We start from the raw sequence: 14333 nt of genomic DNA, 5'->3' as shown, positions 1-14333 counted from the left end.
TTGTGGGCAGAGTCCTGGCCTTGTTGGTCCAGCTTATCACTCAGATAAGAGCCATGTCAATACTGGTGGACCCCGCTTGCTGTGGGAGCTGGGCAGCCAGATATGCTCACAGCTCCCTTCTTAGTTATACCTAAGCAGCCTGTGGGGAGCTCAGGACTCTCCATGCGCCTCCACATCTTCAGGCTGAAGATTCTCCATCACTTCCAAGAAAGTACACTCAAATGTGAAGGCAGATAAATCATTAGCACCCCGTGCTGGAGCTTGTTACTGTTCAACAGGGGTTCTCTTTCTGGGAACCTAAGACACTTCATGTGTACCTTAGCAGCAGCTAATGGGGGTGGATGGAAGTGGTCACCAGACTCTCCAGTCACCCAGAGATGCCTGGGTCCCTTTACCAGGAAGCAGCAAGAGAGGCATAATGGACACAACTCTGTCTTTCTTATAGAAGACACCTATTTCAGGCCAGGCCTTTAACTTGCTGAAGGTGATGCCACTGAAGGGTCATTGTGCTTTGGTGAGGAAACCACTGCAACCAAGGCCATCCAGTGACAGAGTAGTGGGATCCCTCCTACTGGAGCAGGCAGGCACCTACTGTCCCAGTAGTCTCATGTCAGAAACAACACTCAACATACATTGTCTTTTGTGCCCAGGTTGGGAGCTGGTCTGTGAGGACTGAGGGATCCCAGGTACCCTGAGGTCTTGTAACCATACAGTGGATGGACATAGACATAGCACCATCCTGCCAGATACTCCATGCTCATCGGTGCCAGCCTGCTCATCAACAGAATCACCCACCTCCATTCTGTCACCCACCAGGTATTTACTGAGACTCTTCTATGTGACATGTGCCGTTGAGGGTACTGGGAGAATAGCAGCAGACCTATAATACGAAAGCCCATGCCCTTAAGGGGGGATACCTGGTTTCCAGGTGCAACCCCAGTTTGTCTCATGGTTTAGGTGGCACTATTTATGACTCGCCAAGTTGTGACAAATGATCAGTGTCTTCCTTCTGCTGCTGCAGTTTATCTGTGTACAGATGCTGGCATCCTTCAATCCGGGTCTCAGGTTTGGGTCAGGGCTTAGCTTGAGGCAGTAGGAAGAACAGAGCTCTCTGGAAGGTTTAGGCAAGCTTGTCCAACCCATGACTCACAGGCTGGATACTACCCAGGACAGCTTTGAATGTGACCCAACATAAATTGGTAAACTTTCTTAAAATATTATGAGATTTTTTTTTTTTTTTGGCTCATCAGCTATCGTTAGTGTTAGTGAATTTTATGTGTGGCCCAAGACAAGTCTTCCAATGTGGCCCAGGGAAACCAAAAGATTGGACACGTCTGGTTTAGAGATTCAGATGGTTCCTTCAACTTCAGTTGTTGGTGTACAGGGATGGCCTCTGACTTACTCCACATCCTCAATCCGGCCACCACCTGGTTTTCTGCACACAGGAAATACTTGGCAATGTTGGCTGAAACAATGAGTGAGAGCCAAGTGCCAAGTGCTGGGCTAACCTCACTCACAGCCAATTAGGCATAAAGTAACCAGGGCTGCAAGAGATGTGGAAACAGATGCAGATGCTCCAAGCAGGCCAGACACTTGCCGTCCTCTCTTGGTGAGTCCTGTGCTCAGAAGGGACACAACGGAAACGTGCTTGGGCTCTCCATGTGGCAGTCTCTCTGTGGCAGTGGAGAAATCTCTGGCCTGTGTGTACAGTGTGCGTGCAGGGGAATGTGCTTATGTGTGCATATTTGCATACATGCACATACATGTTCATGTTGGCTCTGGTCCCCACAACAACAACATTATAGGGTCCTGCTTAGCCATCCTTTCTGCAGCAGGGGGAAAAGGGGTTCCTGACTGCTGTGTCACTTTTGGATTGTCACTGTTTTTTGTGTGCAGCACTCCTACCTCACCTACCCCACCCCTAGAGGCAGGCAGGGTGATGACTGAAGCATCAGGCCTGTGGTTTCTGTAACAGGAAGTGATTTAGATACTGAAAGCTAATTTTAGATGAGTTGATATGGGGTTTTTAAACAATCTTTCAGGGTTGGTTTCAGGCTCAAGGCTCAGCCCCCTGCTGCTCTTGCCTACAGGGGATAGGCAGTTTCCCACTGTCCTTTTCACTGTCTAGCTGGGTGAGCTCATGCCTGGCTGGGCAGGGCTCTTGGGTAGAAAGCCAGTGCTGATTTTTCCTGGATTTCAGAATGTGTAAGTCATTGTTTTTGGCCTTGAACACCAGGCAGAGTCCTGTGACTCAGCTCAGGCCTGACTCTAGGCCAAGCAGACACAGGACCTCTTATCCCTGGAAGAGGACTGCCTCGAGGCTCCCAAGGATCTTGTTAGGACACAGATGTCCACCCTTACCCAGGCTGAGGCCTGGGCCAGAGGTCAGATGAGGCTTCTGGGCCAAGAAAAGTATAATCTTGGGTGGCAGACACTTAGGTGGGGCCTCTTCTCCCAGTCAGCCCTGTCCTGAGCCTCTTAGAAGGGGCAGCTTTCTGACCCAGATGCCACACTAAGGATCCCATCCTGATTGAGCCCTGTAGATTGGGACTCCTGATAGCAGCAGACACAAAAGAAACTGAGGAGTAGGCACAGAAGTCTGAGAGTTCTGTCCTCCTGGTGTTGAGGTCCCACTGGTTGGGGACCTTGGAGCCTAGTGGTTTCTGTCTCTGCCAAGGCCTGAGCACAAGAAATAGAAGGTTGGGCCTCACTGGTCACCTCTGCAAGGGTCTTCAAAGGCCATTTTAATCTGCTATCCCATTCCCTAGGGCTTCCACAGCACCCCCTATACCAGAGAATGCTGTTTCCATGATCAGAGAAGCAGCCAAATCTCAGCATGCTAAGAGAGATGTCCCAGGGTTACATAGCTTCACTCAGGTAGCATTGGAGCCAGCCAGGCGAGGAGCTGACCCTGCCCCGTAGTACTGACGGGATGCACAGCATTCAGGGAGAAGAGCTCACTCTGCGAGTCTCATCTAGACTAAGCAGCCAGCCTCATGAACCCCTACCACAAACTGGGACCTCTGGAAAGCCAAGTATAAGTCTCTGCCAGTTCTTAATCCACCCCTTGCTCTGCTTTGTGTTGAGGTATAGCTTGGGAGATGAAGCCAGGCCTATAGGTCTTGGTTGGTACACAAGAAGAAACACTTCTGCCTGGAGAGGCTGTCGACAGACATTTCCAGGGACACACAGCAGACACCTTCATGGCCTTCATGACCAGTCAGTCCCTTGTGGAAGACAAGTAGGACAGGATGGATGACTAGCTCAGAGCCAAGACTGAACTCAGACCACAGAAGAGAAGAGCATTCTCATGAAACCTCCAGTGTTTGCAGCACAATGACATAGAGGTAGATGGTGTGAGCTAAGCCTTGTTTTGAGAGTTCCATAGAAGGTGTCTTTGACCTATTTTCAAGGGCTGTGGTGGTAGGAGGAATTTTGGGCCACATCATAAAGAGTTTTGTGGCCACCTCTGATATACCTAGCTCAGGAAGTTGTAATTTTCCATGATTAGATTATTAGTCACCAAAGTGATCGCTGGCCCCAGTCCCTGGCCGCTGTGCTGCAGGAGGCTGACAGAGATACCCCTCCAGCACTGCAGCCCTGCCTCCCCAGCTGCAGGTCAGAAGCCAGGGAGGCCCTGAGTACTGATGGTGGGCCCTCTGGGTGCCTGCCTTGTTTGTGTAGCCCCACAGCTCCATTCCAGCTTCTTGAGCACTTTGGCCACCCCAGGAGATTTAACTGGGGCAAGAAATCCTATAAGATCTCAACAAAGGGACGAAGGTAGAATAGCTCCCAGAAAATCTACTCAAGGGAAGACCCATATACTCCAAGGTATCAATAATGGTGAGGGACCCAGTCTGTAACTTTCTAGGGCAGTTTCATTTCATTTAAAAAATCTTAAGATGAAGGAATATATTAATGGAAGTAGTTCATGAAGCATTTTCAGGAAACCACACAGACTCAGAGCTCCTTGCCCATTAGAAAGATGGGGCTGTGTCATCCTGTGTGGCATTCACACCTGGATTCCCAGGGTGGGCTTCCCTTAGGAAGGGAGAATTAGGTGCAGCGCATCTCTCTGTAGGAATCTCACCTGGTGGGCCCCTTCTCCCAAACTCCTGGAGTGTCTCACCCCAGCTCCTGGGCTCGACAGGGTGCCTCTGAGGAGCCTACCGGCTGTTGGAATTGGCAGAGCACTGCCAGACTGAGGAGCAAGGAGAGCCTGCCCCTGGGCCCTGCCACCAAAGCCTTGGGGGCAGTCTATGCTTTGCTTGCCAGTTGGTGGCAATTAGGTGGCATTAGGAATGTTTGTTGTTTCTAATTATTTGTTGGTTTGTTTATTTGAAAGTAATCCCTCTTTTTCCAAAGGCCTGCATGCTGCCTTGATTCTGGAGGAGCCAGGGATTGGCCCAATGACCCAAGTGTTTGAAAGTCTTTAAGGGCCCTTTTCATGCCTGTGAAGTCACAGAAGTAGGTAATCACCCACCTACCCTCCCCAGGTACCTGATGCTGATGTGGTCAGAGGGGGTTGAGAAATAACTCAGCCTCAAAGCCTTAGACCACCTTCTCAGGGTATACTGTCTTCTCAGGGTGTAACTGCCTTCTCAGGGTATAACCGTCATCTCAGTATAGAGAATTCAGGAAGAAGATGCCTTGCCACACATGAGGAAGTGGGAGTGGCAAATGAGCAGGCATTGCATTCAGGGCAGGTTTAGAGGAAGGTTTGGCAGGTGAATGATGGTTTGTGTACAAACCACAGACAAGAAATTGAGAGGACAACTGTGTATATAGGTGAGGTGACTACTCTGCCCTCAGAAAAGTGGAAGTCTGAGTTCATGGGGGAATGCCTCTTAAATAACACAGATGGGCAAACTCCAGACATGAGTGAAACCTTCTTCGTTAGACATCCTTTTCAGGGGTTTCTCATACTTCCCCACCCACCTTAATCAACAGTGCTGACCACAACTGATACCTTTCTGGGTGACTCAGGGCCAGTGCTCAGGCTGGCCACTGTGCATTGAATCCAGCTGAGGATGCAGGTGCAGCTGGAGGAAGGACTAGCCCTGAATGGGCACCAACCCCAAAAGAGTCCTCTGATTGTCACTCAGGCAAAGGTTCCACAATCACATTGCTTTTGGATCCTCTGCCTCATTCTTCCTGAGAGGTATTTGGTGAAAATAGCCAGACCTCTGGAGTGGGAGACACCTGTCTCCAGTTCCTGCCGCTTCCTCATTGCTGCTAGTTGCCAGACCTTGGACAGTTTGGTAACTTTGAATTTGCCCCTGTCGGATTCATTCATTTATTCATGCACTCACTCACTCATTCACTCAACATAAATTCCTGAGAAGCTTCCATGTGCCGGGTACTAGTTTAGGTACTTGGGAGTGATCAGTAGAGGAAATAGGTAAGTGTTCCGCCTTCAGAAATGGGTATCACAGCATGGGAGGTACAAAATAAACAACAAAGCTGTTAACAGGTTAGAAGGTGGTAAGTGCTATGGGGAAAAACAGAGCAAGATACACAGTGCTTGGAGTGGTGGCAGAAGGGGCTGCAATCTTAAACAGTATGGGCATGGCAGATCTCTGAGAAAGTAACATCTGAGCAAAGACTTGAAGGTGTTGAAGGCATTAGCCCCTTTTAGGCACAGGGAAGAGCCAGTGCAAAGGCTCTGGAGCTGGTGTGTTCAAGGAGCAACGTGGAGGCAAGTGTGACTGGAGCAGAATGAGTGAGCGGGGAAGGTCACAGGGGAAAAGAGAGGGATGGAAAGATAAAGGGGAAGATGATGCGGACCTTGTAGGCCACTGTGGGAACTATGACTTTTCTCTGGTAAAACACAGAACTCCGAGAGGGTTTTGAACAGAGGGGTGTGATCTGACTAGAGCGTAACAGGATCACTCTGGCTGCTGAGTTGAGAATAGATTATAGAGCAGGGAACAGGTAGAAGCAGAGAAATTAGCTAGGCTTCCACTGAAGTATATTCTAGAAGATAATAGTGGCTGGAATCATCATGGATTTGGTGGAAGTGGGGAGAAATGAGAAATGTTGGATTCTGGACCTATTTTGGAAGAAGAATCATCAGCATTTGTTGATGGATTAGATGTTGAGTATGAGAGAGAGGTCAGAGTCAAGGATGACTCCAAGTGTTTTTCTCTGAGCAGCTGGAAAGAAGAATTTGGTATCAACTGAGACAAGAAGACTATAGGTGGGGCAGGCATGAAGGGGAAGATTAGGAGTTCACTTTAGCGCACATAAAATGGGATAATTAAACTTCACAGGCTGTAGTGAGGGTTAAATACGATAATATATGATAGGCCTTAGCACTAGCACCTAGCTAGCTCTTCGTAAATGTCACTTTCCCTTTTTCTTTCTCAAAGAGGTGGTGAAGCATGAACAGTTGGGGTCCCCAGACCAATTTGACTAATTGCCTTTCTGTAGAAATAATGTGCCAATCAGATGCCAAGACAGCCTCCTCCCTGTGGTTTTCTCACTCTTCAGGACACTTTCACTGTTGCTAACAGGGTCTTTAGATTTGTCAAAGGTTTCTCAGTGATGTTGACACCCTGGTGTGATGATGAGTTTCTGCATCAGGGGCACTGTGGCACCCAGACAGCCTCCATCTCTGTGCTCATTGTTTCCATATCAGTCACCCTGCTGGTGTCAGATGAACAAGAGGCATGATCTCTTCAGCAGAACAGTTTGGTTCTGCAGACACACACACCCACATCCATATCACTCCTTGTCCCCCCACCCCCAGATTGTTATGGTACTGTTGAAAAATTACCTGTGAGGTAGGTACTGTTAGTCCCATTTTATAGATGAAGAACAAAGGTTCAGAGAGGCTTGTTATATGAATTAAGTGAGTGAGTACATGCAAAAGTGCTTAGTAGCATTGCACCTGGAACTTAGTATGCTTAGTAAATGCTTGAGAATGGTTAACCATTGTTAGTAAATGTTAACCATTGTCAGTAGTTCAAGAAAGGAAGGAGTTTCTCCAAAACTACACTTTTGTTATAAAAGATAGTAGGCTGACTTAACATTAGGTCACAACTTTATCTTAGCTATTTGAATCATTTGATTCTGAATAAGATTGTTGGCATGTGGCACATTACAATTTTTAAATGAACAAAGCAAAAAAGGTTATAGTCTGTATAGTAGAAGCATTTTCATACAGGGAATAATTGGATATACTTGCCTTTACGAATGAGAAAATCGAGGTACCTGGAAGGATGCTACCCAAGGGCTATCTTTGGATATGGGATGCTGTTTACTTGTATGAATTTTTAACAGTAAACTTAAATCATTCTTAGGACAGTAGGCTAGTTTGTAAAGATGTCTCTGAAATGTCCGAGTAAGATTTGTGTGTTTTCAGTGGTTACATAGCTTCATCTGAGGGGCCACCTGACTGTGCTGCCACCATGATGGACAGCCCAAGGAAGGGTGCATAAGGTAGTGAAGCCTAGCAAAATAGATTCCTTAGAAGTGCCCAAACTTCCCTCTTCAGCTGACGTTGGTGACTGCTCAGACCCAGAGCCACGCACACTCTTAGTCATTTGCTCACTGTCTGAGAAAGCCTTCTCTCCAGGTAGAAATGTAAGAACAACTCGAGGTTTGTAGTATCCCTCTCAAGCTTGTCCAATCCATGGCCTGTGGGCCACATGTGGCCCAGGACAGCTTTGAATGTGGCCCAGCACAAATTCGTAAACTTTCTTAAAACTATTATGAGACTTTTTTTTCTTTGAAGCTCATCAGCTATCATTAGTGTATTTTATGTGTGGCCCAAGGCAATTCTTCTTCCATTGTGGCCTGGGGAAGCCAAAAGATTGGACACCCCTGCTCTATACACTGGTTGGTGGTGAGTGAGGGCTCAGGTAAACATGAGACATCTTTGACAGCTTCAGGATAACAAAATCTTTAGGTACAGAAGTTCTACTTGCCAGCCTCCTGTAGAACTGGCATATATGAGAACAGGAATCTCATCTTTATTCTGTTTAAATCCTAGAGATTTGATTCATGGCACCTGCCAGTGTGGACATTTGCATGTGAATCTCAAATACACTGGCTTCAGTAGCCTGTAAAACAGTTCAGGAGACAGACCAGCTTCCCGAATGGTCTCTCAAGAAAGCTATAAAATTGTGCAGAAACAAAACATTTGAGTACCTGCCTTTTAGCCATGATGTCTTCTATATTGGAAGCCTAGTATCATTCGGATTCAACAACATTTTCCTGGACTCATTCTTAGAGTCCAGGGCAGCTCAGTTTGAAAATGGCATAATTCTTATACTCTCTGACCATTGGGTCCCACTACTGGGTACCAAACCATGAGGGGGGTATTGCTGGATGTGCCACAGACATCCACCCTGCCCCACGCCACTGAGATTTGCTGATTGGAGTGACTTTAATGGACCATTTCTGCCCCAACACTGAATGCTCGCACAAGGCCCTTGACTCTTCCCTGATATTCCCATTTATGCTTCAGCTGTCCTTGCTTCCATTTCTTCCCCCTTCACCTTGGCATCCCTTGCCCTCTGCTTTGGTATCTTTGTGTCTTGGATGCTGAGTGGAGAGGAGAGCTCTCTTTGGTGGTGAGCAGGGGGTGAATAGTGGACCTCTGATGACAACTGACTATCTCTCCTCCTGGCAGCCGCCTTCCCTCGGCTCTGCACCACTACCACTGTTCAAACACTGCTCTCTGCTCTCCCCATGGCCAGGAGCTCAAAAGATGCTGCAGACCAGGAGGATTCCAGCTTGGGCACATTATGACCAATGGGCTACAACTTTAGTGGGCATCATCTGGGTATCAGGTCAAGGTGCTGAGTGCCAGGCAGTCAACAAGCAGCTGCTATGGCATCCACCTGTCAAAGTTCTGTCGGTTCAAGATACAAGAGCACCAGGTGGAAGGGCACTTGCTACATGTCAAGTTCAGTGTTTTTTATGGTCGAGTCAGAGTTCCCTGCAAGTGAGGACAGAACCCAGCTAGACCTGGCCCCAGGGCTCCCTTGCTGTCTGTTCCCACTTCCTTCTGGATACTTCTGGCCCCGTCCCAGGGCATTTGACAGAGGCCAAGTACGTAGGCCAACTGAGGAGCAGAGTGTAGAGGTGTTGAAAAGCCTCCACCTGCCAAAACCTTGAACACTGAACCCAGCCAGCCTCCTGTGCCCCAGCCTCTGTCCTCTATTCCTTTGCGAGCCGTTCCTTGACCACTTCTCCTCCTTTTTACCCTCCCTCTCCAGTTCAGGCCATCAACTCTGGCAAAGCAAATATAAAAACCTCACTTGATCCCCTTACTGACTTTTGGCCAGCACAGTAGCCTAAGGGATCCTTTAAAAACATAAATCCATCTTCTTCTTGTCAGTCAGGTCTCAGCCAAATGTTGCCTTCTCAGAAAGGCTCCCATCGACCATCTAAAATCTTCCATGCCATCATCACATATTCTATTTATTTTATTTTTATTTTAAAAATAGGTTTAAAGGGCACAAGTGCGGTTTTGTTACATGGATATATTGTGTAGTGGTGAAGTCTGAGCTTTCAGTGTAGCCATCACCTGAATAGTGAACATCGTACCCAATAGGTCATTTTTCACCCCTCACCCCCTCCCACCTTTTGAAGTCTCCAATGCCTGTTATTCCACTCTGTATTTTATTTTATTATCTCCACTGACATTATCTTGAGCGCTCTTTTGTTTACTGCTTTACTGTCTTCTTTACTACCTTGTACGCATCAAGAGGGCAGACAATTTGTCTCGCTTGGTCCTAATGCCCAGGACAGTGCCTGAGAACGTGGTAAATTGGTACTCAAAAGTATTTATTGAATGAATGAGTGAATCCGTTCTTAAGAAGAGCTCACATTGCCAGTCACGGGGCTGTCAAGTAGTCCTCAGGCCGACTTGAGTGCTGAATGGAAAGGAGAGCCTCTCCTTGCGGTGAGCAAAGCATGAGCCTGCCATAACCCCAGGAGTTATGGGGCAAGGCCTCTTGGCCTAGTGGATGCCAGCCAGTAGGCCACGTGTCTCTTTAAAAGCAGCAGGAAGCCAAGTCCTGGAGATAAGAAGTGTGGCTGCCAGCGTGATAGAGGTGGGAAGAGAGCCGGAGGGTGGAGGGTGGGGGCTGCTGGGCACCTTTGTGCTGCTCCCTGGGGATGCCCAGACCTCTGTGGCTGTCTGGCCAGCACCACATGCTTCCTGTGGAGAGCAAGGAGAGGAGATCCCCTCCAAAGGCCCTGGAACTGGGACTGCCCCAGCAGCCTCACCCTTGTCCTCACTGTGGTGGTTGAGACACAGGGCTGCTGTCCCTCTTCTCTGCCATTCATGGACACTAGGGCAGCTGCCATAGGGCAGGTGTCATATCCATGTGCTCTCTGCCCCTGGCTCCCTGTGCTCCTCTGTGTTTTACACTCTTCATTGGTATAATGGGTTCCTCCACACTGGTGATTGTGAAGACTCTGGGAGGAACTGAGGGCTAGAGTCTCAAGGAGGAGTGAGGAGTGAGGGTCTGGAGGGCTGAGATACTAGATACGAGAGGCAGCCCGGGTGTGATGGATGGGCTGGCAGGGGCTAGCTAGCATTCGGATGCAACATAACAAAGACCTGGCATCCCTTTCAGTGTCTCATCCCAGCTGGTTGATGCCAAGTAGCAAGAAGAGTGATGGAAGGGCACCTGAGGAGTCTCAGAGACTTTGGTTTATGTGTTGTCTCTGCCACTGTCTGAAATGCCACACGTCATTTCTCTGCTCACAGCTTCAGTGATGCGTCTATGAAAGGGGTCATGTTCTCTCTCTCACATGATCGTGGTGAGCATTAAGGAAATTATGTAAGTCATTTCAGTGACTCTTCAGGCTTTAGCTCCCCATTCCTGCTGGGGTCATCTCCTAGGATAGTGAGGGTGTCTGTGGACACAAACTAAGGAAGCCAGAAAACCGCTGTCCTGACTCAGTGTCTTGCTCCACCCTGGCCTCTGGCCCAGATTCTGGAGGCCTTAGTCAGGGGGTGGGGGTCTGTTTGCCCAGAGCTGGGGTTTCCCTATAGATCCTGGGGGACAGAATAAGTGCAACCCACTGGAAAGCCCTTGAAACAGTTGGATGTCACCCTGTCTGAGAGGAGCTTAAAGCTGCCAGAACGGACTGATGGACTGGTTGGATCCGCCCCCTTGGGAAAATCCAGGCATGAGCTGTCACTGGACCTGAATACAGTTCCTGTCCATCCTGCACTAGCAAGGCCATGGGGAACACTCAGAATGGGAGGCTTCCCCTGAAACCTGCTTAATATACAGCCTGTCCAAAGGTCCCAGCCCCTAGCCACCTGAACAGCCAGGACTGTTCCATTTCACTATCCTCTGCAGGCCTGCCCCAAGGCCCCTGCCAACAAATGTCACTTCACCCCTGCACCAACCTGCTTCCTCCAGGATTGGTATTTTCTGACTTCTGTGTCTTTCCTGGCTTCTATGATGCCACTGCTCCTGTTTCTCTTTCTCCTCTGTGACCAGTTCTTACAAGCCTCTCACACAGCTGTCTCCTCCTCTGCCCATCGTCTAGGTTTCCAAGTTCCTTGGGGCTTGGTCCTTCTCTCTTTGGCTACCCTACAGGTCTCAAACTTGTGGTCTAAAGGCCAAATCAAGGTCTGCACCCTCCAACAAGGGTCCCTACCTTTTCTTAACCTGCCACCCTACAAACAACACCTCAGACTAGTGGTGTTCCCAGACATGTTTCTGCATGCCCCTCTTTGGGGAGAAACTCCACGATTATGGAGCCATCCTAAATGCAAGCTACTAGGTTCAGAATTCTTTGATCTAGCTTCAGCCTATCCCTGCCACACCTCTTACCAGGTCCCCTGGCTTGGTTGAAGGGCTTTCTTTAAGGCATCCCATCACAAGCATGTTTTTCTCTGCCCCTTTGCCACCTGGCAAACGACTCCGCCTCCTTTCATAGACTGACGAAGAAGCTATAGCCGCCCCAACCCAGATGGTACTGAGTCTGCTCACTACTGCTAGGGACAAAAGCTGCCTGACAGGTGTCTCTGATACCTGGTGGCTGAGAAACAGTGAGTACTCACTATTAGATGGGGAGAGGGACCCTGTAACCATTTCTCCTGAGGAGTTGAGTACCTGAGAATGGCAGAATGAGGCTCTTCCTTGGGCTTATGTGTTGCAATAGGAAAGCAACAGAACCCCAGTTGCTGGGGTTGCGGGGGGGAGCGTGGTTTGTGAACGTCAGGCTCTGACCCATCTGCCCAGGGACAAGATTTGTACAGGCTTTTTAAGGTGGTCTTGTGGATGCTATGATACACAGTTCAGCCGCCCCCCCCCCCCCCCACTTTATGAATGAAAGATTTATTTCACCAGCTGGTGGGAGAGCTGCCAGAAGGCAGCCCCAGCTGTAGCCCTATTTTGGCCTACTGCTAAAAAATAATTGCCATGTGTAAGGTCACACCTGCTTCTGCAGGGAGCCCACATCTACCAACTGATAAATATGAAGGTATAAAGGCTTGGCTCCCTCTCCTTCTTAGGAAAACTCTGAAGGATCATCACAGATGAGCTCTCCTGGTCTCAGCTGGAACCTCGACTGGAACTGCATGGTAGCTCCACTTCTCCTTTTGCCTATTCCTGTTTCAGTCCTCATTTTCACTGATGTTGACCCCAAGAGCTTTTCCTAATAAAGGTCCTGCATGCTCATACCTACTCAGTCTGTTTCCTATAGAACCGAATCTACGGCATCTGGCTTTAGGAGTGATAGAAAAAAAATGAGATGCTAAGATGTGATTTTGGAGCTGGATCACCCACTGTTGGCTGCCAATGAGGACTCCCTTCACAGGTGGCAGGTGAAGCAGATGGCTTTTGGCCCGTGGTAATAGTGCAATTGTTAAAACTTTTACCCATGTTGGAAGAGAATGCATTAGATGGTGCAGTGCCTCAGGTGTTTGAGAAATATGGGGGAATTAGCCACTTCAAAGACAATAGAATTGCTAAGCTTGACTAACTTTCAGTAAAAGATAATGAAGAGCTTAGAGTGATTAATTAGCAATGAAAACATAAGCGTGAAAGCCATAGGCCTCTTTGGTGCATCTGTAGAAAAGAAGAAAAAGCAGAGAATCAGACCCATACTTTTGTCAAAGTAGTTAAAATTCAAAGAAGGTTATATTCCCAACCAACGCAGGTCTCCTACGCCAAAGGCAGAGCCCTGGTTGGGGAAGAATGAGATGCTGACACATGGGAGGAGGACCTCTGTTGCACCTGAATATCTTGAATCCTCAGATTTCACTAAACACTCTGTACCTGCAGAAGTGACCTACTCATCTCTATTAAGAGCTAAAATTTGCTTCTTACTTTAAAAAGAAAATGCAGAGACTTCTGTCCTACAAGACATGTTCTCTCATTCCTCTGGGATTTGCTCCCATGTTACCTCTTTGTGCTAGGCCAATAACTAGGGTTAAGTCAAAACCCAACCTGGCCAGACATGCTGAACTTGATAGTGTAGAAAAGGACTATACCTCAAAGGAAATTCTGTTCCTATCCAGAAAGTACTAGCGGGAGCTTGGAGAGTATGCACAGGACTGGATTCTGGACCAAGGGGGTGGAAGAGAAATTTGAACAAAAGAGTTTATGGATATGGGAACATTCTTCCAGGATAAAGTATTTAAAACTGTGGTAAGACCCCAAGAGATGGTGCAAATACATCGTTAGGATGGCTCCTAGAAGCGTGGAAAGAGGATGGCCCATATTAACTGAAGGTAGCCAGAATGACTGTGGCAGACTATGAAGGTTGTGGGTATGCAGGAATAAATATACTAAGCAAATTCAGAATACTTGCCTGAGGGCCAAGAAGATACCAAACAAGGAATATGTTGGAAAGAAGGGCACCAGTATCACCAAGAACTAAAATGGTGGCTAAAATAGGCCAGCACTGACAGGAAATGTCACAGAACTGGGCTCACTGATAGCAGTAGGGGTGATAGGACTCTGAAATAATAGAGGCCAAGTCATAGCACCTAAACCTCACAAGTCTGATGGGCTCAGTTGTCTGAGTGGCAAGATTAGAATGATGGTTAAGAGGGCCTGACTCCCTGGGAGTTATGGAGATGGTTAATAGAACATAGCATCTGGAAGATCACAATGGATGGCCAGCCAACAATGCTGAGGGTTATTCTGTGCAAGAGAAAGAAATCAGTCATGGATAATGAGTCCAGTCACCCCAATAAAAAGTCACCTGCTGAGTTTCCAGATCTGAACCAGTTTTCAGACTTAGAACCTACTGATTGAAGAAGAAGCCAGATCTCCCAGAAGGAAGAGTCCCACACCACCACAGCAAGTGTGCATGGTAACGATTTCCCCAGCCCTTTCCCAAGGAGA

The 14333-nt window shown here is 48.1% G+C and overlaps 1 long non-coding RNA gene across 1 annotated transcript; it reads left to right on the top strand.

Moving 5' to 3' along the window:
* The first annotated feature begins 656 nt into the window (after positions 1-656).
* Positions 657-12018, top strand: LOC108521979 (uncharacterized). The gene is made up of 3 exons (XR_001883324.1): positions 657-816; positions 10596-10782; positions 11917-12018. It is a non-coding gene; the product is annotated as an uncharacterized LOC108521979 (long non-coding RNA).
* Positions 12019-14333: the final 2315 nt, after the last annotated feature.

The sequence above is a fragment of the Rhinopithecus bieti genome, unplaced genomic scaffold (assembly GCF_001698545.2).
Source record: "Rhinopithecus bieti isolate Rb0 unplaced genomic scaffold, ASM169854v2 scaffold_63069, whole genome shotgun sequence".
In the NCBI taxonomy this organism is placed as follows: domain Eukaryota; kingdom Metazoa; phylum Chordata; class Mammalia; order Primates; family Cercopithecidae; genus Rhinopithecus; species Rhinopithecus bieti.
The sequence above is the reverse complement of the archived record's forward strand: the minus strand, read 5'-3'. Positions and strand labels throughout refer to the sequence as shown.